The sequence below is a fragment of the Aotus nancymaae genome, unplaced genomic scaffold (assembly GCF_030222135.1).
Source record: "Aotus nancymaae isolate 86718 unplaced genomic scaffold, 86718_ANA_hifiasm-v0.15.2.pri h1tg000004l, whole genome shotgun sequence".
NCBI classification, from domain to species: domain Eukaryota; kingdom Metazoa; phylum Chordata; class Mammalia; order Primates; family Aotidae; genus Aotus; species Aotus nancymaae.
The window spans coordinates 65,508,469-65,530,967 of NW_026988415.1; the positions used below are offsets into that span (position 1 = coordinate 65,508,469).

The window sequence follows — 22,499 nt, forward strand, 5'->3', positions numbered from 1 at the left end:
GTAGTTTTTTGACCCTCATCCCCCTCCCAGTTCCCCCCTCAAATAATACAGTATCTATTGTTCCTATCTTTATGCCTATGTGTATTCAACATTTAGCTCTCGCTTATAAGTGAGAACATGCATTATTTCTAAACTTAACACATTTTTAAGTGATTGTAGACAATCTCCCTAATTAAGGAAAGGCCTAGCTCTCACTGAAGGTCTTTGCCTAATTCCTCCATTACTGGTCCTCTCTTGGAGGAAAAGTTGAGGTAAGAGCAAGTCTAACTGGCTCCAGTTCCCAGGCTTGGAGACCATTAAGCAAGTTCCCTGACCACACACACCCAGCAGGCTATTTCTCGCCTCAGCTGCCAAAACTTCCTCCAATCCAGCCCACTTCCCCATCCATATCCATCTTCAGCTGAACTCAGGGGCAAACACTAAGCAGCAGGAAGTAAGCCAGAGCTCATCATAATTATGACATCTTTCATTTGTATAACGTTTTGTTTTCTTTTCATTGCACACTTATGAATATTTTCTCTTTTGGTCCTGTCAGGACAGAAAGGCAAGAACTACATGAATTTATGTAAAGGCGCTCCCTCATCCATGCTAACCAGAACCCACCCCCCCCAAAACACTTTAAAGCCCACATATAGAGTCGCACACACTCAATGTGCTTGAACCATGCTCAGAGATCCACACCGAACAGAAATAAATATGTAGAGGTGGAAATAAATCTGCTTACTCTCATTAGATGCCCAGAAACCTGGGTTTGTTTCCCAGCTTTGGCACTTAATTATATGAACTTCTACTAATGATAGTCTTTACCCCAAACTAGGTGTTAATTTGAACATCTGTCCTAACTTTTTGCTGTTTGATGCAGTAGCCACATTCACATGTGGTTATGCTAGTATAATTTTAAAAACATAATAATTTATTTATTTTATTAATTTACATTTAAGTTTAAATAACCAAGTGTCACTAGTGGTTACCACATGACTAGTAGTGACAGCAGAGAATAATATAGGGGGTAATGTAACATTACTTAGATGATTTGTACCATCTCTCCTATGTGGGCTATGCTGTTCTGTTCATAGGGTTCATTCAACCTCATCCAGCACTATCAGTTAGAGGGCCCTTGCCTCACTAAAAATGACAATACAGGGTTTTTTTTACACCCGTGGAATAGGCCCTGGGGCAGGAAGAAGGAAAGTTGTAATAGCCGTATTTCCACAGCCAGCCTGATGTTTTTATTAGTGTCTCTGTGTTTTTATAAACTGGAACTAAAAGGTGAATCATGGCTATCCTAGCCTTTGTGAATAAGTGTGATAAAAGAAAAGCCTTAGACAATTTAAAATTAACAGAGTTTAATTGAGCAAACAACAATTTGTGAATCAGGCAGTCTCCAAACCAGAAAAGGTTCAGAGAGGCTCCAGCACTGGGGTATGGTTGAAGATTTATAGACAGAAAAAAGAAAGTGACATACAGCAAGTCAAAGTGAGATACAGAAATAGCTGGATTGGTTATAGCTTGGCATTTGCCTTATCTGAACATGGTTGGAATGGGTGGTCACCTTTGTTTGGTCAAATCTTGATGATTGGCACAAGAGTAGGTTATAGTCTGTTTATACTTCTAGTTAGGTTATAATTCACTTCGTACAGAGAAACCTTTAGGCTAAACTTAATATATTTCCAGGAGACAGCTTTAGGCTAAACTTAATTTAACAAGCATATATGTATGTATACAGCTGGGCTTTGACTATACTCATGCCCTTTATCTACCCTTCCAAAGTGCCCATTAGTATTGGCTGTGAAAAAAAAATTCAGTCCTGGAGAAAGAAAAATGACTCTTTTTTTATTTTGTGGTAAAATAAAGGCGTCTTGAGAGAGCCTCTTTCTAGCCTGTTTTCTCATCTATAATATGAAAGAGTTGGACTAGATTTATTTATTCAACAAACCAAACAAGGCAATGAGCCAACAGCTGAGGACACAATAATAAATCAGACATGTCATACCCTCAAGAATTCAATTTAATATAAAGTCTGAACCAGATGATGATTTTTCATTACCTCTTTCAGCTCTAGATTCATATAAGATATGAATCCCGTCACTCACGTGTGAATGCTGTTGTGACTGAAAATTATTTAACCTTCTACCGAAGTCTTACTTCATTAGGACAGATTTCCCATCCAACTACATGTTATCCCCCCTCTCCCTCACCATTCCCTATTTGGTCTTCCCTATCTCAATAAGAAAGTAAAGGAGTCTAGGAAAATGAGTGAGAGTAGAGAGACAGCAGCAGAGAGGTATCATTCCAGGCACTTCAACCCTTCCTAAAGTGAAAGACAATGTGAGAGTAGATAAGTAATGAAGATGGATGGATAAGAAGAGAAAAGATAAAGAGATGAAAAAAGGAGACAAGAAGTCTGATGTCATTTATAGCAAATGTGGTAAAAATTGATCCAGTTGTACAAGGCAAAGATCCATCTGGGGATGGGTGGATCACTGTTTTTCCCATCCTTCCAGAACAGAGAATTAGCTAATAAAAGAAACAAGTAGGGGAGCATAAAGAAGAACCACAAGGAACATCCTCTCTGCCACAGCTATTCTGGTGCCAACTTGAAGCTCAAGGATCTAGCCTCTTTCTCTTTTCTTCATTTCCTAGGTATGAATTGCCCTTCCACTGTAGCTAAAAATGGCTATACCATTTCAGACTGGAGGAGAAGTAATAACTCACATTTTGTCTCACTTACGAACTTTCCTATAGATCTTTGGGGATCCAAACTCAGTCGAAGAAATACTAGTTTGAATGTCAGTTTAGTTAATAAGACTCCCTAGGAGAGGATTAGAAAGGCTGGTCTTGAATCCAAATGTTATCATCCCTTCTAATGTGGTTGGATAGCCTTTTCCTCCAACCATCACCATCAACACCACAATCCAGAACTCTGTGAAAGGAGATAAAGATTCAAGGAGTCTTAGAGCCATTGCCCCAGGTTGGTTGTGAGGTAATTCTTGTACCTAAAGATGCAAAGTTTGAGTAAATGACTTTGTTCCTACAGCAGGTAGCAAGCCAGAAGGCTTCTGCTGGGCCCATATTTTACAAGTACATAAAACTAGTTATTAGTTATGGGGCATGTTTACAAAGTGTTAAAAGCAACATATTTATGTCCATCTCCATACAGAATCTTCTTAACATAATTCAAGATAATTGATGTAACAAATTCACGTCACGGTTTTATCAATTTGGTTTGTAACATCAAAGTGGTGCCCCAGGCTTCAATCAGCACATACCACACTACTATGTCCCTATTCTCCAGAAGCCAGACTGAGCACCCCACAGCTCTAACACCTCAGAGCCTAGCTGAAAGCCGAGAGCACTTGCCTGATCCTCCAAATACCAAACACGGAACCACTGACAGCAAGCTCCATCATTCCAGATCATCTTCACTGGCACAAAAAAAAGAAAAAACCGTTTTAATCCAATGGAGGCAATTTATTGTTATGAGGATTTCAGGAAACAAAACTCAAAAAGGAACCAGAAAGGAAAAGGCTTTTTAGAATGTGGATAGAGCCACAAGTGTCATTAAGGAGAGAGAGAGACAGAGACAGATAGATGAAATTTATGTTCCTTAAGATCAAGTTTCATATAATGCCAGTTATATTAGCATTTACTGGCAGGATTAACTTTCCCCACCTACAAATAGTCTAATGACCTCACAATCATTGAAATCTGAGAGAACTAAGCTGAAGAGAGAACACTCCTCCCTGCTTCCCATGGTAGAGCAGCTGAATAATTTCCTGAGAATAGTATTGCTGGAGCTAGGAAGAAAAGTTTACTAAACATACACGCAACTTGCAAATCTCCAGTTTCTATTCTTCCTTCCTCTCTGTCCCTTCCCCTCCCCCACTTTCACCAGCGAAGTCAGACTCCGGGAGTGCTTTAACAGTTTGAAGCCTAATCTGAAAGAGGAAGAAGAATCTCTATATATTGGCTAGCAAAGGTGCCCTGCCCTTCCCCTCTTAAAAATAGCAGCACCTCATCTTTGAAAAGAAGCTTGCCTAAAGAGCAGGCACTCTGTGAATGGACTGTGCTTTTATGACCTTACAAAGTATCCAGATTCTATGCAGCTCACCAACAAGGATTAGCTCTGCAAGGACTTGTAGACTGAATTTACTGAAGACTTGGAGCAGGCTTCTGAGAGCAAACGCAAAAGGACAGTAAACTGTGGACCTTGAAGTTAGCAGGTAAGGAGACTCTCTGTTCAGTACTCGGACCAGAACAGTATTTAGTAAAACGTTGCTAATGGTAAATTTTCGCAAATTCCCAGGAGTTTGGGGATAAGTTATCTGCCTAGCCTGCTTTAAGTTTGGGTGCTAGCACGAATTCTTTCTGGTTTATTTCTTAGCCAGAGATTTAATAATATGATCAGTCTGTCAATAAATATTGCTCAGTGCTTCTGCTAGGGCTCAATGTGGCAAAATACAGAGGAGACACTCCACAAGCCTCCAGTGCCTTTGCAATTAAGCCAGAAATATAAGACATATTTTCAAATTCCATTTTGAGTTCAGTGGAGTTTCTCTAATATAGTGGCAGTTTCCTTCAAAATGGAAAATAAATATATAGTGACTACTGAAGGTAAACCAGTGGAGAGTAAAATTTTCACAAGGTAGTTTCACATTTATTATCCCACCTGAACCTTTCAACATCCTATAATTCAGACAAGGTAAGTGTTACTGTCCCTGTTATGAATGTTCCCCAGTTCTCCTAAGTATTGACTACACCAGCGAATCAGGGTTCCTTCAAATAAAATAAGTCAGTTTGGGAGCCAGTGAGCACAAAGATAATGGTAAGTTAAGAAAAGTTTTCAATTTGCTTTTAGACTTAATCTAGCATGTTAATGTATTCCTAACCCACAATCATCCTCATTTTTCACTATCTTTCCTTAATGAAATTTTGATGCATTAGAAACTATTTATCTGGCATAAAAGCAAGATTCTTCCACAGTACAGAAAATTATGAATCTGTATTTTCAGTATAATTGGTCAATAATAAAGGATAATAAAGGGAAGGCACTGATTCTTAAGGTACATACCCAACCTTGTGAATTCAATACTATGAAGAGAACTATCATAATCTCCTAAAAGACATTGCCCTGTATGAACCTCTACTTTGGTCCATTTTGTTATTCTCATGTTCTTAACACCTAACAGTGGCTGCTCTAAACTATCCTGCTGCATGGATTTCAGTGGGAGAGAAACTGGGTAACTGGGATAACTGGGAGTCCACCCTTCCTTTGACATGTAAACAACTGCATGTTCTCTGGCAAGTTAACAGCCATTAGTATTTCTCAGTTCGTTCATGTATCAAATGCAGTAATGAGCTGATAGTAATGTTTTCTAAATCTCTTAAAATTATAAATATAAAATTTGAAAGCAACTTGAAAATAGAAATCACCATCAGAAGGATTTTGTTTAAATTCCATTCATTCCAGGAGGATAAAAGACATAACAAAACTGATTGCATGGGGAGAGAGTAGGGCTAGCTACCTTCCACTCCCCAGACTCTATTTCTAGGTCAGGGACATCACTCTTAAGTCTCAGCAATCTCATCCTACTCTTAGGACCTGTCAGTATGATCCAACGCTCTGAATTATACTTGCCACTAGCCCAATAATACTTATGCACACCTCAACGTGAACTCTGAAAGGAATAAAATATTTAAGAGTAGTATTTAAGAATTATTTCTGTGAAAGCACTATCCACCTTTTGTCGTTACTTGCTACTTTAACCAAGCCCATTGATTCTTAGTATTATATGCTAAGGATTAAAATAGTTTTTTGCACCAAGTTCTGAATGTAACACAATATCCCACTACTCTTTCATAAAACCACTTATTCAATCACAGATTTGGTTATAATACAAATACGTTTTTAGAATATATAAGTATGTTGTGTGTGTGTGTGTGTGTGTGTGTAAAACAAAAAGACCTAAAGTCACTTTATCCCTCACTAGAGTGTTATTTGTATTTCAATAATATCTATGTGGTATGATTTAAGGGTCAGTGAGAAAAGCTTTCCCAGTTCAATCAGATATGAGCAAACTGTTGAAAGATATATCTATACTAGTCAACCCTACAAAAGATAGATTAGTCAATACGCCAGTTGCTTTGCAGTGCAGAAATAAAACTGCTGGCCGGGCGCAGTGGCTCAGCACTTTGGGAGGCTGAGGGGAGTGGATCACGAGGTCAAGAGATCAAGACCATCCTGGCCAACATGGTGAAACCTCATCTCTACTAAAGATGCAAAAATTAGCTGGGCATGGTGGCATGCGCCTGTAGTCCAGCTACTCAGGAGGCTGAGGCAGGCGAATGGATTGAACCTCGGAGGCAGAGGTTTCAGTGAGCTGAGATTGCACCACTGCACTCCAGTCTAGTGACAGAGCAAGACTCTATTAAATAAAAACAATTAAAAAAATAAACCTTCTAAGAAGTCTGATAGACTCATAGCAAGAAGTACATATCCTCATCCCTACAGAAAAGGCAATAAAGGAAGCCATTCCTTTATCTAATTTGATTAGATAAATTCAGACATCTTAGGTCCATTAATTCATGTTACAATCAAGGTGCTAAAACACCCTCAGATGACAATTACTTTTGCCTTTAATTAAGAATTCTTTAGGGATTAGTAGAAAAGGTCACTGTATAGATTCTTCTAGCCCGCTGCTTAATTCTGTCTCATCCCACTCCATCTCATCATGACCTCTCCTTTCTTTGTGCCTCACAGTCCTTCTTCTATACTGGGGGTTGGGTACATATGAGAGAAAAAAGAAGAAAAAATATTTTAAATATTGGGGATAAGTTAGGAAGAGATTGTTACAGAAATAGAGGAAAAGAGACAGAAAGAAGAGTAAATAGGCCCTTGGACATTTAACACATACTTAATTTTCCTTTTGATGAATAAAATGTCATCTTGTTTAGAGTGCTTGCAGAATCAATACAACCCAGACATTTGAGCTCCTACTTAAATGTAACTGATAGAAAAGAAACAAGAGCTCAGACCTAGACTTAGGGTCCTTAAGCTAAAGGAAAAATAGGAAATATTTGGGCATTCTTTTAGTTCTTATCAATCCCTTTTCCCTAAAAGGGAAAAAATATCCAGTTTTGAATAACATTTCAAGATGTCTAAAGTATATGACTTATTAAGACTTCTCATATATTTTAGATTAACAGTGTTTGTTTTTACAAAGGGTTGTCTTGCTGTTGTCATGGATTCAACAAGCTAAGTGGAACTGAGCTAATAATAACAACACTCAACCATCTGAGATGTGTCTTACATATTTATTCCAAAGTTCCTAGGAAATGTTCAGGCCTCAGAAGATAATAAAGCTTCTTTTCATTCCAAATTGGTTACCATTCATGTTTGATCTGAATTTGAATTCTTACTTAAGACAAAGAACCTTAAATAAAAAGCAATCTCCTAGAGAACAATTATTTTGCAAGAGCCAGACATCCAATTGCCAAGATGATAGAAGCAGGCCTCAGAGTTAGCTGTGAGCTATGACCTCAGAACTTCAGAAGATTCCAAGCTGCTGGTAATTAGATAGAGAGTTATAGAGGTATTCCTGGGAAAAGGTAGGCCCTCTAGTTAGTGCTTTACAAAAAGTTCAAAAGTATGTATGTAGATCGTAATACATTTCTATCACCCAAACCAGGGTTGAAAGTATCCTCCATTATACACCGTCACCCACACTCATGCATTCCTCAAGATCTCTATTGCCTTTTGGTAACTTTCATTTCCCTTAAGGTCTGGTCTTATGCATCCTTTTAATTTCATTACACTGGATAAAGCATTTTTGGCACAGTACAATGGAAGGGGACAGATACACTGTCATTAGTTCTGAATGCCACGATCCAAGGTCCTTTTTGGTTTGACAGTGTCATGTGTTTAGATTCCAACAGAATGGACTGAATAGATGGGTTTGACCTTCTCTGCCTAAGGAGAATAAGAGTCTACAGAAGAAACACCTGAGAGCTGTCAGCAACAAAGTATCACTTCCCCCATAGTTTTTAATACCAATGAGAATACATATCCTTGGAAATATATTCCCAAAAAGCATATCCCTGTGAGCAGCACATCTCTGAAAATACCAAGTAAGAAAGCTACTTACTGTAATGATAGGGCTAAAGTGATCACAGATTGGAGGATCTTTCTGCCCTCCTCCCCCAAATCTTTTACTACCATGGAGGAAAGCCACTGGGGTCATTAGTATAGCCTGATGGTTTGTAGATTAAATCTCCATAGAGGATGAGTAACTTTAGTTAATCAATAAACAATCACTCAATAAACATCAAATATACATTTTCCTATGTGCAAAGAGAGATATGATTGTGGATTGGTGTGGTCAAAGTAGGTGAGCCTTATATGAATAAGAAAGAGAATAATAAAAACTTACATTTTACAGAGCTTTGTAATTTATAAAACACTTACATTTGTTGACTCTGCTACTCATTCAGATATTAATTCAACAAATATTAATGAGCGCCTACTGTATCAAAAGATTAATACAGTATTGTCCCTACCTTCCCTGAGCTCAGAATTACAGGATGGCACAACCAACTTGTTTTCATTTGACAGCAATAGGCTACATGGAGAGGTGGAAAGAGGCCACTGGGGAGTTGCTCAAATAAAAACAGGGCTCCACTGATCTGCACCCTCTTAAAATATGTTTTCTGCATCCTGTCGCTGCTCAGCAGAAGAAAAGGAAGTATCAGTTTTAGGAGCCCTGAGTCCCATCCTCCCCACTTCCTCTTCTGCTTTGGCCTTGCCCTCATCACCCCACTTCTGTTGGCAGTCCTCCAACACACAGACTATCCGGTGCTTGCCAGTATTTACTAGAAAGGTAAAGGAAATCTTGGGAGGCATATAACTTAGTAATCATAAAAGCACCTCCAGATACTGATTTAATCTTTTTGTCTCTGCTGTTGGTTTAATCCAAAAACACCCATCAGTCCCACTCAGACCCTATAATCAAACACTTCCTTAGTTGAGTCTTTGGATTTCCATTTGTCACTGACATAGTTCACTTTTGAACTCTCCTCCAGCCCCACCAGACCATTTATGCCTTCTTTGTTTTAAGATCTTTGCCTTCCCTTTCTGCTCAAATGTGTAGATTCAATCTGTTCCACTCCCTTTCCTTTCTTCTCTGGTGATTTGTAAAGTGTCCATTCATGATTCACGGTCCCCTGCACTCTTTGTGAATTTTCAGGTTTCTTTTAAATAGATTCAACCATACTAGCTGTATCTACATTTTACTATCACTTTACACCATTATTTAGATTCTTGCATAACAGCACCCACATTTACACACACACACACACACAAACATGCTCCTTCCTCTGCCCCTAGACATCTGCCCTGGGAAATTAGATACTCTATTACTCAAAAGCTCTTAAAACCACACAGTTACTCTTCCAAGTTGCCCAATTAGGAGAGGAAAAGAGCAAAAAATGAATAAAGCAACTCACTGCCACTAATGAGCTTACTGTCTAAATGTGTATGACAGACATGTAAGCAAAAAGTGTAATTACAGCACTGTAATAAATGAAAGAATAGAACTATGCACATGGGAGTATTCATAGAGAATTATAACTTCAATCTAAATCTTGAAGTGTAAGTAGAAATTTGCCAGGTTCACCTCTTGATTATGTAAATGTGAAAGAGGATGCATAGATCACCTCAAGAAGGTAAGGCATAATGAGATAAGGATGCTGAACTAAGTTGGTAAAAAAAAAAAGAAAGAAAGAAAGAAAGGGTCAGGAGGTATTGCAAAATAAGAATCAACAGCACTTGATGAGGGATAAAATAAGGATGATGTTGAGTCAAAGATGACTGTCTATGCCTGAGTAACTGGAAGACTATTACTGTCATTGAAAAAAACAATAGGGAAGTTAATTTTGAAGAGCAGGATGTATTTGTTTGAAAACATGTTTGAAATTTTTTTAAAGGCAAGAGATCCAAGTAGAGCAATCCAATTATCAGCTGAAAATGAGAGACTAAAGTTTAGGTAAGTCATTTGTGACTGTGATGAACAGAGATCTGTCATTCACATGGAAGTTTTCTTTTTAACTTCTTAAGTTCAGGAGTACATGTGTAGGATGTGAAGGTTTGTTACATAGGTAAATGTGGATCATGGGGATTTGTTGTACGGATTATTTTATAACCAAGGTATTAAGCCTAATATCCCTTATATTTCCTTATCCTCTCCCTCTTACCACCCTCCGCCCTCCAATAGGCCCCAGTGTGTGTTGTTCCCCTATATGTGTCCATGTGTTCTCATCATTTACCTCCCACTTATAAGTGAGAACATATGGTATTTGATTTTCTGTTCCTGCATTAGTTTGCTAAGGATAATGGCCTCCAGTTCCATTTATGTCCCTAAAGGACATGATCTCATTCTTTTCGGTGTCTGCATAGTATTCCATGCTGTATATGTCACACAGTTTCTTTATTCCGTCTATCATTGACAGGCATTTAGGTTGATTCCATGTCTTTGCTATTGTGAATAGTGCTGCAATGAACATACGCATGCATGTGTCTTTATAACAAGCGGATTTATATTCCTTCAGGTATATATCCAGTTTTGGGGTTGCTAGGTCAAATGGTATTTCTGTCTCTAGGTCTTTTAAATTTATGTAATTTTAATAGTTTTGGGGGAACAGGTGGTTTCTGGTTACATAGATAAGTTCTTTGGTAGTGATTTCTGAGATTTTGGTGCACACATCACACAGACAGTGTACACTGTATCCAATGTGTCATCTTTTATTCCTCACCCCCTTACCCCCTTCCCCAAATCCCCAAAGTCCATTATATCATTCATAAATCTTTGCATTCTCACAGCTTATCTCCCACATTTAAGTAAGAATATGCAATGTTTGGTTTTCCATTCCTGAGTTACTTCATGTAGAATAATGGTCTCCAACGCTATCCAGATTGCTGCAAATACCATAATATCATTTATTTTTATGGCTGAGCAGTATTCCATGGTGTATATACATCACATTTTTATACAGTTATTGGTTAATGGGCATTTAGGCTGGTTCCATATTTTTGCACTTGTGAATTGTGCTGCTATAAACATGCATATGCATGTGTCTTTTTCATATAATGACTTCTTTTCCTTTGGATAGAAACCAAGTAGTGATATTGTTGGATCAAACAGTAGTTTTGTTTTCAGTTCTTTTTTATTATTATTATACTTTAGGTTCTGAGGTACGTGTGCAGAACATGCAGGTTTGTTACATCGGTATACACGTGCCATGGTGGGTTTTGCTGCATCCATCGCCCTGTCATCTACATTAGGTATTTCTCCTAATGCTATCCCTCCCCAATCCCTCCACCCCCTGCTATTCCTCCCCTAGTCTTCCCCCACCAGGCCCCAGTGTGTGATGTTCCCCTCCCTGTGTCCATGTGTTCTCATTGTTCAACACCCACTTATGAGTAAGAGCATGCAGTGTTTGGTTTTTTGGTCTTGTGCCAGTTTGCTTAGAATGATGGTTTCCAGTTCATCCATGTCCCTGCAAAGGACATGATCTCATTCCTTTTTGTGGCTGCATAGTATTCCATGGTGTAGATGCGCCACCTTTTCTTTGTCCAGTCTATCACTGATGGGCATTTGGGTTGGTTCCAGGTCTTTGCTACTGTAAACAGTGCTACAACGAACATACCTGTGCATGTGTCTTTATAATAGAATGATTTATAATCCTTTGGGTATATACCCAGTAATGGGATTGCTGGGTCAAAAGGAATTTCTATTTCTAGATCCTTGAGGAATTGCTACACTGGCTTCCACAATGGTTGAACTAATTTACACTTCCACCAACAGTGTAAAAGTGTTCCTATTTCTCAACATCCTCTCCAGCATCTATCATGTCATGTAGATGCTGGAGGCCATCTACATGCTGAGGATTTTTTAATGATCGCCATTCTAACTGGCATGAGATGGTATCTCAATGTCGTTTTGATTTGCATTTCTCTAATGACCAACAACCCCAAGGCACATAATTGTCAGATTCACCAGGGTTGAAATGAAGGAAAAAATCCTAAGGGCAGCCAGAGAGAAAGGTCAAGTCACCCACGAAGGAAAGACCATCAGACTCATAGCAGATCTCTCAGCAGAAACCCTACAAGCTAGAAGGGAGTGGGGGCCAATATTCAACATCCTTAAAGAAGAGAACTTTCAACCCAGAATTTCATATCCGGCCAAACAAAGCTTCATAAGTGAAAGAGAAATAAAATCCTTTACGGACAAGCAATTGCTGAGAGAGAGATTTCATCACTACAAGACCTGCCTTACAAGAGCTACCAAAGGAAGTACCAAACATGGAAAGGAACAACCAGTACCAGCCACTGCAAAAATGTACCAAATGGTGAAGAACAACCACACAATGAAGAAAACACGTCAACTAATGGGCAAAACAACCAGCCAGTAACAAAATGGCGGATCAAATTCAAACATAACAATATTAACATTGAATGTAAATGGCCTAAATGCCTCAATCAAAAGACACACACTGGCAAACTGGATAAAAAGTCAAGACCCATCAGTGTGCTGTATTTAGGAGACCCATCTCACATGCAAAGACTCACATAGACTCAAAATAAAGGATGGAAGAAGATTTACCAAGCAAATGGAGTGCAATAAAAACAGGGGTAGCAATCCTAGTCTCTGATAAAATGGACTTAAAACCAACAAAAATCAAAAGAGACAAAGAAGGGCATTACATAATGGTAAAAGGATCAATGCAACAAGAAGAGCTAACTATCCTAACTATATATGCACCCAACACAGGAGCACCCAGATACATAATGCAAGTTCTTAATGACAATGACCTACAAAGAGACTGTTTTAGCATTTCTTACAGTGCTGGCTTGGTAGTGAAGAGTTCTCTCAGCATTTGTTTGTCTGAAAACCACTTTATATCTCCTTCATTTATAAAGTTTAGGTCTTCTGGATACAAAATTTATAGCTGAAAATTATTTTGTTCAAGTAGGCTAAAAATAGGTCCCCAATTCTTTGTGGCTCTAAGGTTTCTGCTGAGAAATCTGCTGTTAATCTGATGATAGATTTTCCTTCATAGGTTACCTAATGTGATGATCTTTTTGCAATTAATTTCCCAGTAGTTCCTTGAGTTCCTTGTATTTGGATGTCTAGATCTCTAGCAAGGCCAGGGAAATTTTCCTCAATTATTCCCTCAAATAAGATTTCCAAACTTTTAGATTTCTCTTCTTCCTCAGGAACATCAATTATTCTTAGGTTTGGCCATTTAACATAATCCCAAATTTCTTGGAGGCTTTGTTCATTTTTTTTATTCTTTTTTCTTTGTCTTAGTCTGATTCATTAATTCAAAAGCTGTGTCTTCTAGCTCTGAAGTTCTTTCTTCTACTTGTTCTAGCCTATTCTTGAAACTTTCCACTGCATTTTGTATTTCTCAAAATGTGTCTTTCATTTCCAGAAGTTGATTGTTTTTTAAGATATCTATTTTTCTGTAAAATTTTTTATTCATATCCTGTTTTTTTTAAATTTCTTTGAGTTAGTTTTCACCTTTCTCTGATATCTCCTTGCATAGCTTAATAATCTGAATTCTTTATCTGGCAATTCAGAGATTTCTTCTTGATTTGGATCTATTGCTGCAGAGCTAGTGTGAACTTCTGGGGGTACTACTGAACTCTGTTTTGTCATATTACCAGAATTACTCCTGATTTCTTCTCATCTGAGTAGTCTGTTTCTTAAAATTGTTATTGAATTTATTTTTTATTGTACTGTGGGTTTTTGGATTTGGGGTGTTTTGTCCCTCTTAAGGATCTGACTTTAATGTTTATTTTAGCGTAATTTGATTCTTGATGCTTACTCTATATGAGATCCTTAGTTATAGAGTCTTTGTGCATTGACTTTTCCCAATGTTGATTGTAGTAGTTATGTTCTTGGAGTGTGATCAAGTTTACTGTCTCCAAGGAATTGAAATGGCAGGGATCTCTCAAAGCTTATCACATTCTCTCATGGTGTACACTTTATTCATTTATTTAATTTTTTCCAGTGTTTTATTTACTGAGTTGATAATTCAGTCTTCAGGACAATCAGGGAGGTAACCCTGGGTAGGCACCAGGCGTGGCTAAGGCAAACAGGTAGATGTAATATCCCACAGTGGGCCAAGGTCGCAGCCTTGATGAGGGTGTCTGTGGGAGCTCTCAATTAGATGTGCTAAGGTTTTATCAGTGTGAAGAGTGGGAGCTACCTAAGCTTTTCTGCCAGGTCTTCAGGAAAGCTATTTGCCTCACAGCCTCACTCCTGTTCTAGTATTTCAGTTATTCAGATCAGAAAGGCATCTCCTTTCATCTATAGAAATGTTAACATTCCAAATAGGAAGGAATTGTGACTGCCTCTTGTGCAGGCCTGAATCTGGACTGTGCTCCTTCTGTGGGGCTGTGCTCACCCTGGATTTTTCCAGAAAGGCTATCTGTAGGTGTCTCCACACTGCATTCCTGTGGGGGAAGCCCCAGCTGTGTCTGCAGTGGAGTGCCAGAGAGAAACAAGAACCCCTTCTCCACATTCCTTCATGATCACAGAGACTACCGGCCTGTTGGGGTATAGGTGCACACTTACCCTACTGTACCCAGCACTGCAATTGTGCCTCTGCTGTGAGAAACCACCCACCAGTGGAAAGATCTGGAACTCAAGTCCTGCTGTTCAGATTCTTTTGTACCACAAGGTGATCCCTTGATGTGGTGCTCTCCCCCTTCCCCTAAGGATGGGGCTTCATAGAGCCAAACTGCCGTGATTGTTACTACTCTTCTTGGTCTGTCCACCCAGTGGGAATACCAAGCTCCAGGCTGGTGCTGGGAAATGTCTGCAAAAAGTCCTGTGAGGTTATCTGTCTTCAGATCTCCCAACCATGGATACCAGCACCTGCTGTGGTTGAGGTGGTAAGGGAGTGAGGTAGGCTCTGTGAGAGTCCTTGGTTGTAGATATGATTAGCGTGCTGGCTTTCTCAAATGCTAGTTATGCTAGCAGTGAAGTTGTATAGTGGACAGACTCAGGACCTCTGGTTAGCCAGGACCTTGCAGGTAGTGGTATTTGCTGTTGTTTTCTTCTTCCTAGGAGCAGGGTTATTCTGCCATGTGTTCCTGTAATATCCTGAATTGGTTGGCCTCCAGCCAGGAGGTGGTGCTTGCAAAAGAGCACCAGCTGTAGTATTAGCAGTGGGATATCAGATTGCCCTATGTTGGCCACGGGAGGTATTCTCATTACTCAGGTGATGGTAAGTCCATAAAGCTCTCAAAGGTATATGTCTTTTGTGTTCATCTACCAGAGCAAGTAGAGAAATAGTATCAGCTGTGGGCAGGGTTAGGCAAGTGTGAGCTCAGACTCTCCTTAGGCGGTGCTTGCCAAAGCCACCATGAGGGATGGAGATGTCGTTCTCAGGCCAATAGGGTTATGTTCCAGAGGGGATTATGGCTGCTTCTGTTGTGCCATATAGTTCGCCAAAGAAGTGGGGATAGCTGGTAGTGAAAGGCCTCACCCACCTCTCACACAGTTGGCAAGGCCAGCCTCACTCCCACAGTGTTCCATTAACAGTGCCAAGTTTAGATCCAGGCAGCCTGCTTGTGCAAAACTCAGGCCTTGTCCCAGGCCATAAGCTTCCCCGCTGAGCAAGCAAACTGAGCTTTCAGGTCTTGCCCTTCCCTATCTGCCCACAATGTCAGCTGTGGCTCCTGCATTCATATCTGCAGCAGTTCCCATTTGTTCCCTGGCTCCTGCTCAAGAAAGTTAGTGCCCAGTTAAAATTGCTGCAAAATTCAGTTGGAAGCTTCTTACACCCTGTGACCCCTCCCTAATTCCAGTGGGTGCCTTCTCCAAAGGCCCCTGTGAGATACAGTCAGGGATGGCATCACTGGGCTCAAGGTGGAGAATGGAGTGCCTATAAGGCTCTTCCCACTGCTACTTTTACTTTTATATTTCCATGGCATCCTAAATCCGTTCCAGGCCTAGGTAAGGTTAAATCCTCCCATGATCTGGACTTTCAAATTCCCCAGTGAGGATATCTGTTCAGAGGCAGGTTTTCACCCTCTCACTCTTTGGGAACTCACAGGTTTTCACTAGACTTACGGAATTTATAATGGCATGCCAATTCCTTCAAAGGATCTTTGAGTTCTTTTGGTTTTCCCAGTATGTTCCCGCAGTGGTTCTTCAAGCAAAAGTTTGCGGTTTGATTCTCCATACACTGTTCTGTTCATCCAAGTGAGATATGCACGTTAGCCCTGTTTTCTAGCTAAGTCTTCTTCAAAAGTTATTTTTTTAAACCAGGAAAGTTGATAAATATTCCAAGGGAAAAATAGAAGTACATAACTGAGGACCAAACCTTGGCCTTGTACAGATTTTGTCTGCAGTGATTACCTCAATTGACTGTCTGAAAATGTGTTATTAATGAAGGGAGATCAAAAGTAAGAGTGAGAATGAGGGAGGCAGTATGGTAGTAGAACTGCTCTGATGGCCATAATGCCTGTGTTCTACTCCCAGCCCTAGCTATGTGCTCTTAAAGAAGTCATTGCCACTCCAATCCCATCACCAGGTTTTGAATCTTACTTTTTCACATGTAAAAGTCTATTGGTACACATCTCAAAGATCCCTTCTGACTCAAACTGGCACTTATCCTTAGAATAACAAAGGGCACATTCTACTGACATAGGTTAAAAATATAATGTTCTCCATGAAGAAAGACATAGAATCTCACTAGTCATTTATTGTTTTCATGCTGTACATGCAGATGACTATGAAAACTGCTCTAGAGGAAAAATGAGAAAATGTAAGTGGAAGTAAAATACTTGAATGAGAAGGCATGAAGACAAAATTCCTCCTTAGAAGGAATTTGCAATCTAGTTGAACCTACTGGCCTTACTTTCAACTCATTCCCAGTAAATCATTTCAGTTTTTAGACATAGCTATAACTTTTGTTGAATGAGGAGCAAGCAGCTTAAATTTAGCTCTTGAATGAAGTTGTGCTTATTAATTTTTGCTTTTGTAGAATATTCTGAAAAAAATTTATCTTACTTTTTCAAGAATTACACCAAAAGAAAGAGAAAATAATATAATAAATGACCTATAGGCCTAATGTACCTCGATAAGGCAATTCTGACATGAGTTAGTCTGATTCAACACATTTACTGGGCACTAAGTATAATGTTCCTTCCTAGGTTCTGCAGAAACTATACATATTAATTAGATCTGACCTTGATCCTCGTAAAAGTCGATAATTCACAGGTAAAGATGAGGTAAATACACAAATTACTATTTTTTAATTTTTTAATGTTTAATTTCTGTGGGTACATAGTAGGTGTATATATTTATGGGATACATGAGATGTTTTGACACAGGCATGAAATACAGAATAATCACATCACGAAGAATAAGGTATCCATCCCCTCAAGCACTTATCTTTTATGTTACAAACAATCAAATTATACTCTTTTAGGTTTTTTTAAAATGCACAATTAAATTATTATTGACTACAGTCACCCTATTGTGCCATCAAATAGTAGGTATTACTCCTACTTTCTATTTTTTTGGTATCCATTAACCATCCCCACAGCCCCCAGACCTTCCCACTACCCCTCTCAGTCTCTGGTAACTATCGTACCTGGTTTGGCATTGTGTCCCCACCCAAATCTCATCTTGAAATGGAATCCCCACATGTCAAGAGAGGGACTTGTTGGAAGGTGATTGGATCATAAAGGCAGTCCTCCCCATGCTGTTCTCATGATACTGAGTGAGTTCTCATGAGAATTGATGGTTTCATATGAGACAGTTTCCCCTCTTTTCTCTCTTTCCTGCTGTCTTGTGAAGAAGGTACTTGCTTCTCCTTCACCTTCCACCATAATTGTGAGTTTTCTGAGGCTTCCTCACACATGCAGAACTGTGAGTCCATTAAACCTCTTTCCTTTAGAAATTACCCAATCTCAGGTATTTATAATAGTATGAGAATGAACTAATACACTGTCCTTCCACCCTCTATCTCCATGAGTTCAACTGTTTTGATTTTTAGATCCCACAAATAACAACATGCAATGTTTGTCTTTCTTTACTTGACTTATTTCACTTAACATAATTATCTCCAGTTCCTTCCATGTTGTCACAAATGACAGGATTTCATTGTTTTTTTATGACTGAATAGTGCTCCACTGTGTATATGCCTACATTTTCTTTATCTTTTCATCTGTTAATGGACACTTTGGTTACTTCAAAATCTTGACTATTGTAAACAGTGCTGCAAAAAACATGGGAGTGCAGATATCTCTTTGATATACTAATTTCCTTTCTTTTGGATATATGGGGGTTCTATTTTTAGTTTGGTGAGTAACCTCCAAACAGTTCTCCATAGTGATTGTACTAATTTACCTTTCCACCAATGGTGTATAAAGGTTCCCTTTTCTCTGCAACTTACCAGCATTTCATTATTGCCTGTCTTTTGGATATAAGCCATTTTAAATGGGGTGAAATTATATCTCATTGTAGTTTTGATTTGCATTTCATTGATGATCAATGTTGAGCAACTTTTCATATGCCTGCTTTCCATTTGTATGTCTCCTTTTGAGAAATGTTTTTTTCAAATCTTTTGCCCATTTTTAAATTATACTATTAGTTTTTTTCCTGTAGAGTCTTTGAGCTCCTTATATATATGGTTATTAATTTCTTATCAGAGGAGGTAGTTTGCAAATATTTTATCCCATTCTGCGGGTGGCATCTTCACTTGGTTGATTGTTGCCTTTGATATACATATGCTTTTTAACTTGATGTAATTCCATTTGACCATTTTTGCTCTGGTTGCTTGTTCTCTTGGGGTATTACTCAAGAAATTTTTCCCACATCAATGTCCTGGAGAGTTTTCCCAATGTTTTCTTGTAGTAGAATTGTAGTTTCAGGTCTTAGATTTAATGTTTTCATTTTGATTTGATTTTTGCATATGGTGAGGGATAGAGGTCTAGTTTTATTCTTCTGTATATGTATATCCAGTTTTCCCAGCCCCACTTATTGAAGAGACTGTCTATTCCTCCAGTGCATGTTCTTGGTACCTTTGTCAAAAATGAGTTCACTGTAGATGTGTGGATTTGTTTCTGGGTTTTTTTTTAATTCTGTTCCGTTGGTGTATGTACCTGTTTTTATGCAGGTACCATGCTGTTTTGGTTACTATAACTCTGTAGTATAATTTGAAGTCAGGGGAGGTGATTCCTCCAGTTTTGTACATTTTGCTTAGGCTATTCTGGGTCTTTTGTGATTCCATATAAATTTTAGTATTTTTATCTATTTCTTTGAAAAATATAATTGGTATTTTGATAGGAATTTTATTGAATCTATAGACTGCTTAAGGTAGTGAGGACATTTTAACAATATTGATTCATCCAATTCATGAACATGAAATAGCTTTCCATTTTTTAATGTCTTCATCAACTTCTTTCATCAGTGTTTTATAGTTTTCATCATACAAAGTTAATGCTTGGTTAAATTCCTAAGTATTTAATTTTATTCATGGCTATTGTAAACAGGATTACATTTTTATTTTATTTTCAGGTGGTTTACTCTGGGCATATAGAAATGCCACAGATTATTTTATGTTGATTTTGTATCCTGCAACTTTACTGAATTTGTCAGTTCTAATGGTTTGTTGGTGGTGTCCTAACATTTTTTCAAGTATAAAATCATATCATCTGCAAACAGGGATAATTTGACTTCTTCATTTCCATTTTGGATGGATGCCTTTTGTTTTTCTATTGTCTGATTGCTCTAGCTAGAACTTCCAATACGATGTTGAATAATCGTGGTGAAAGTGGGCATCCTTGTCATGTTTTAGATCTTAGAAGAAAGGCTTACAGCTTTAACCCAATTAAATAAGATACTAGCTGTGGATCTGTTATATATGGCTTTTATTAGATTGAGGTATGTTTCTTCTATCCCCAGTTCTTTGAGTTTTTATTATAAAGGGATGCTGAATTTTAGCAAATGTATTTTCTGTATAAATTGAAATGATCATATTGTTTTTGTCCTTCATTCTGTTGATATGATGTACACATTGAATGACTTGCATATGTTGAACCATCCTTGCATCTCAGAAATAAGTCCTACTTGGTCATGATGAAGGAACTTTGTAATGTATTGTTGAATTAGGTTTGCCAGTGTTTTGTGAGGATTTTGCATCAATATTCCTCAGAGATATTAGACTGTAATTTTCTTCTTTAGATATATCTTTGTCTGGTTTTAGTATCAGGGTAATACTGGCCTTCTTTAATGTGTTTATAGGCACTCCTTCTCCTCTATTTTTCAGAATAGTTTGAGTAGAATTAGTATCAGTTCTTTAAATGTTTGCAAAATTCAGCAGTGAAGTCTTTGGATCCTGTGCTCTTCTTTGCTGGGAGACATTTTATTATGACTTTGGTCTTATTATTTGTTATTTATCTGTACAGAATTGCGATTTCTTCATGGTTCATTCTTGGTAGGTTGTACGTGTCTAGGAATTTGTTCATTTCTTCTAGATTTTCCAGTTTTATGACATACTTGCTCATAATACCCACTATTGATCCTTTCAATTGCTGAGATATCAGTTGTAATGTCTCCTTTTTCATCTCCGATTTTATTTGGATTTCCTTTTTTTCTAGTTGGCATGTCTAAAGTTTTGTCTATTTTGTTTACTTTTTCAAGAAACCAGAATTTTGTTTCATTAATCTTTTGAATTGTTTTATTCATTTAAATTTACTTTATTTATGCTCTGATATTTATTATTTCTTTTCTTCTCCTAATTTGGTGTTTGTTTGCTCTTACTTCTTTAATTCTTTAAGATACATTATTAAATTGTTTATTTAATGTTTTTCTTCTTTTTTGATGTAGGAACCTAGCTATAAACTTCCCTCTTAGTACTGCCTTTGTCATATCACATATGTTGGTCAGAGAAGTTACTGGAAATTATTTCATTTTTTTATGTTTTAAGACTTGTTTTCTGACCTAACATATGTTCTATCCTTGAGGATAATCCATGTACTGAGGAAATGAATATACATACTAAAGCCATTGAAGGAAATATTGTGTAAATATCTATTAGATCCATTTGCTTTATAGTGGAAATAAAGCCTGCTGTTTCTTTGTGGGTTTTCTGTCTTGAAGATCTGTCCAATGCTGAAAGTGAGGTGTTGAAGTCTCCAGCTATTATTGTATTGGTGCCTCTCTATCGCTGATAATATTTGGTTTATACAAACCACTGCTCAACAAAATAAGAGAGAACACAAACAGATGGAAAAACATTCCATGCTCATGGTTAGGAAAAATCAATATTGTGAAAATGGCCATACTGCCCAAAGTAATTTATAGATTCAATGCTATCCCCATCAAGCTACCTATGACCTTCTTCACAGAACTGGAAAAAAACACCTTAAACTTCATATGGAACCAAAAGAGAACATGCATAGCCAAGACAATCCTAAGCAAAAAGAACAAAGCTGGAGGCATGAGCCTACCTGACTTCAAACTACACTACAAGGCTACAGTAATCAAAACAGCATGGTACTGGTACCAAAATGGAGATACACACCAATGGAACAGAACATAGGCCTCAGAGGCAATGCCACACATCTACAACCATCTGATCTTTGACAAACATGACAATAACAAGCAATGGGGAATTAATTCCCCGTTTAATAAATGGTGTTAGGAAAATTGACTAGCCATGTGAAGAAAGCAGAAACTGGACCCCTTCCTGACACCTTACACTAAAATTAACTCCAGATGGATTAAAGACTTAAACAAAAGACCTAACACCATAAAAACCCTAGAAGAAAAGCTAGGCAAAACCATTCAGGACATAGGCATAGGCAAGGAGTTCATGACTAAAACACCAAAAGCATTGGCAACAAAACCCAAATGAGACAAATGGGATCTAATTAAACTCCAGAGCTTCTGTGAGCAAAAGAAACAATCATTAGAGTGAACCAGCAACCAACAGAATGGGAAAAAGATTTTGCAATCTACCCATCTGACAAAGGGCTAATATCCAGAATCTACAAACAACTAAAGCAGATTTATAAGAAAAAAAATAAGAAACCCATTAAAAAGTGGGTGAAGGATATGAACAGACACTTTACAAAAGAAGACACATATGATGCCAACAAACATATGAAAAAATGCTCATCATCACTAGTCATTAGAGAAATGCAAATCAAAACTACATTGAGATACCATCTCACGCCAGTTAGAATGGTGATCATTAAAAAATCTGGAGACAACAGATGCTGGAGAGGATGTGGAGAAATAGGAACACTTTTACACTGTTGGTGGGAGTGTAAATTAGTTCAACCATTGTGGAAGACAGTGTGGCGATTCCTCAAGGACCTAGAAATAGAAATTCCATTTGACCTAGCAATCCCATTACTGGTTATATATCCAAAGGATTATAAATCATTCTATTATAAAGACCCATGCACACGTATG

General features: G+C 38.1%; 1 protein-coding gene across 2 annotated transcripts in view; it reads left to right on the forward strand.

Moving 5' to 3' along the window:
- Positions 1 to 3,759: 3,759 nt before the first annotated feature.
- CYSLTR1 (cysteinyl leukotriene receptor 1) overlaps positions 3,760 to 22,499 on the forward strand; it is a 61,847-nt gene continuing 43,107 nt past the window's right edge. The window contains exon 1 of one of the 2 annotated variants that reach the window (XM_012455749.2): positions 3,760 to 4,223. The gene's annotated coding sequence lies outside the window, so the exon portion shown is untranslated. The remainder of the gene's footprint in view (positions 4,224 to 22,499) is intronic. The other variant, XM_012455748.2, reaches the window with a different exon arrangement.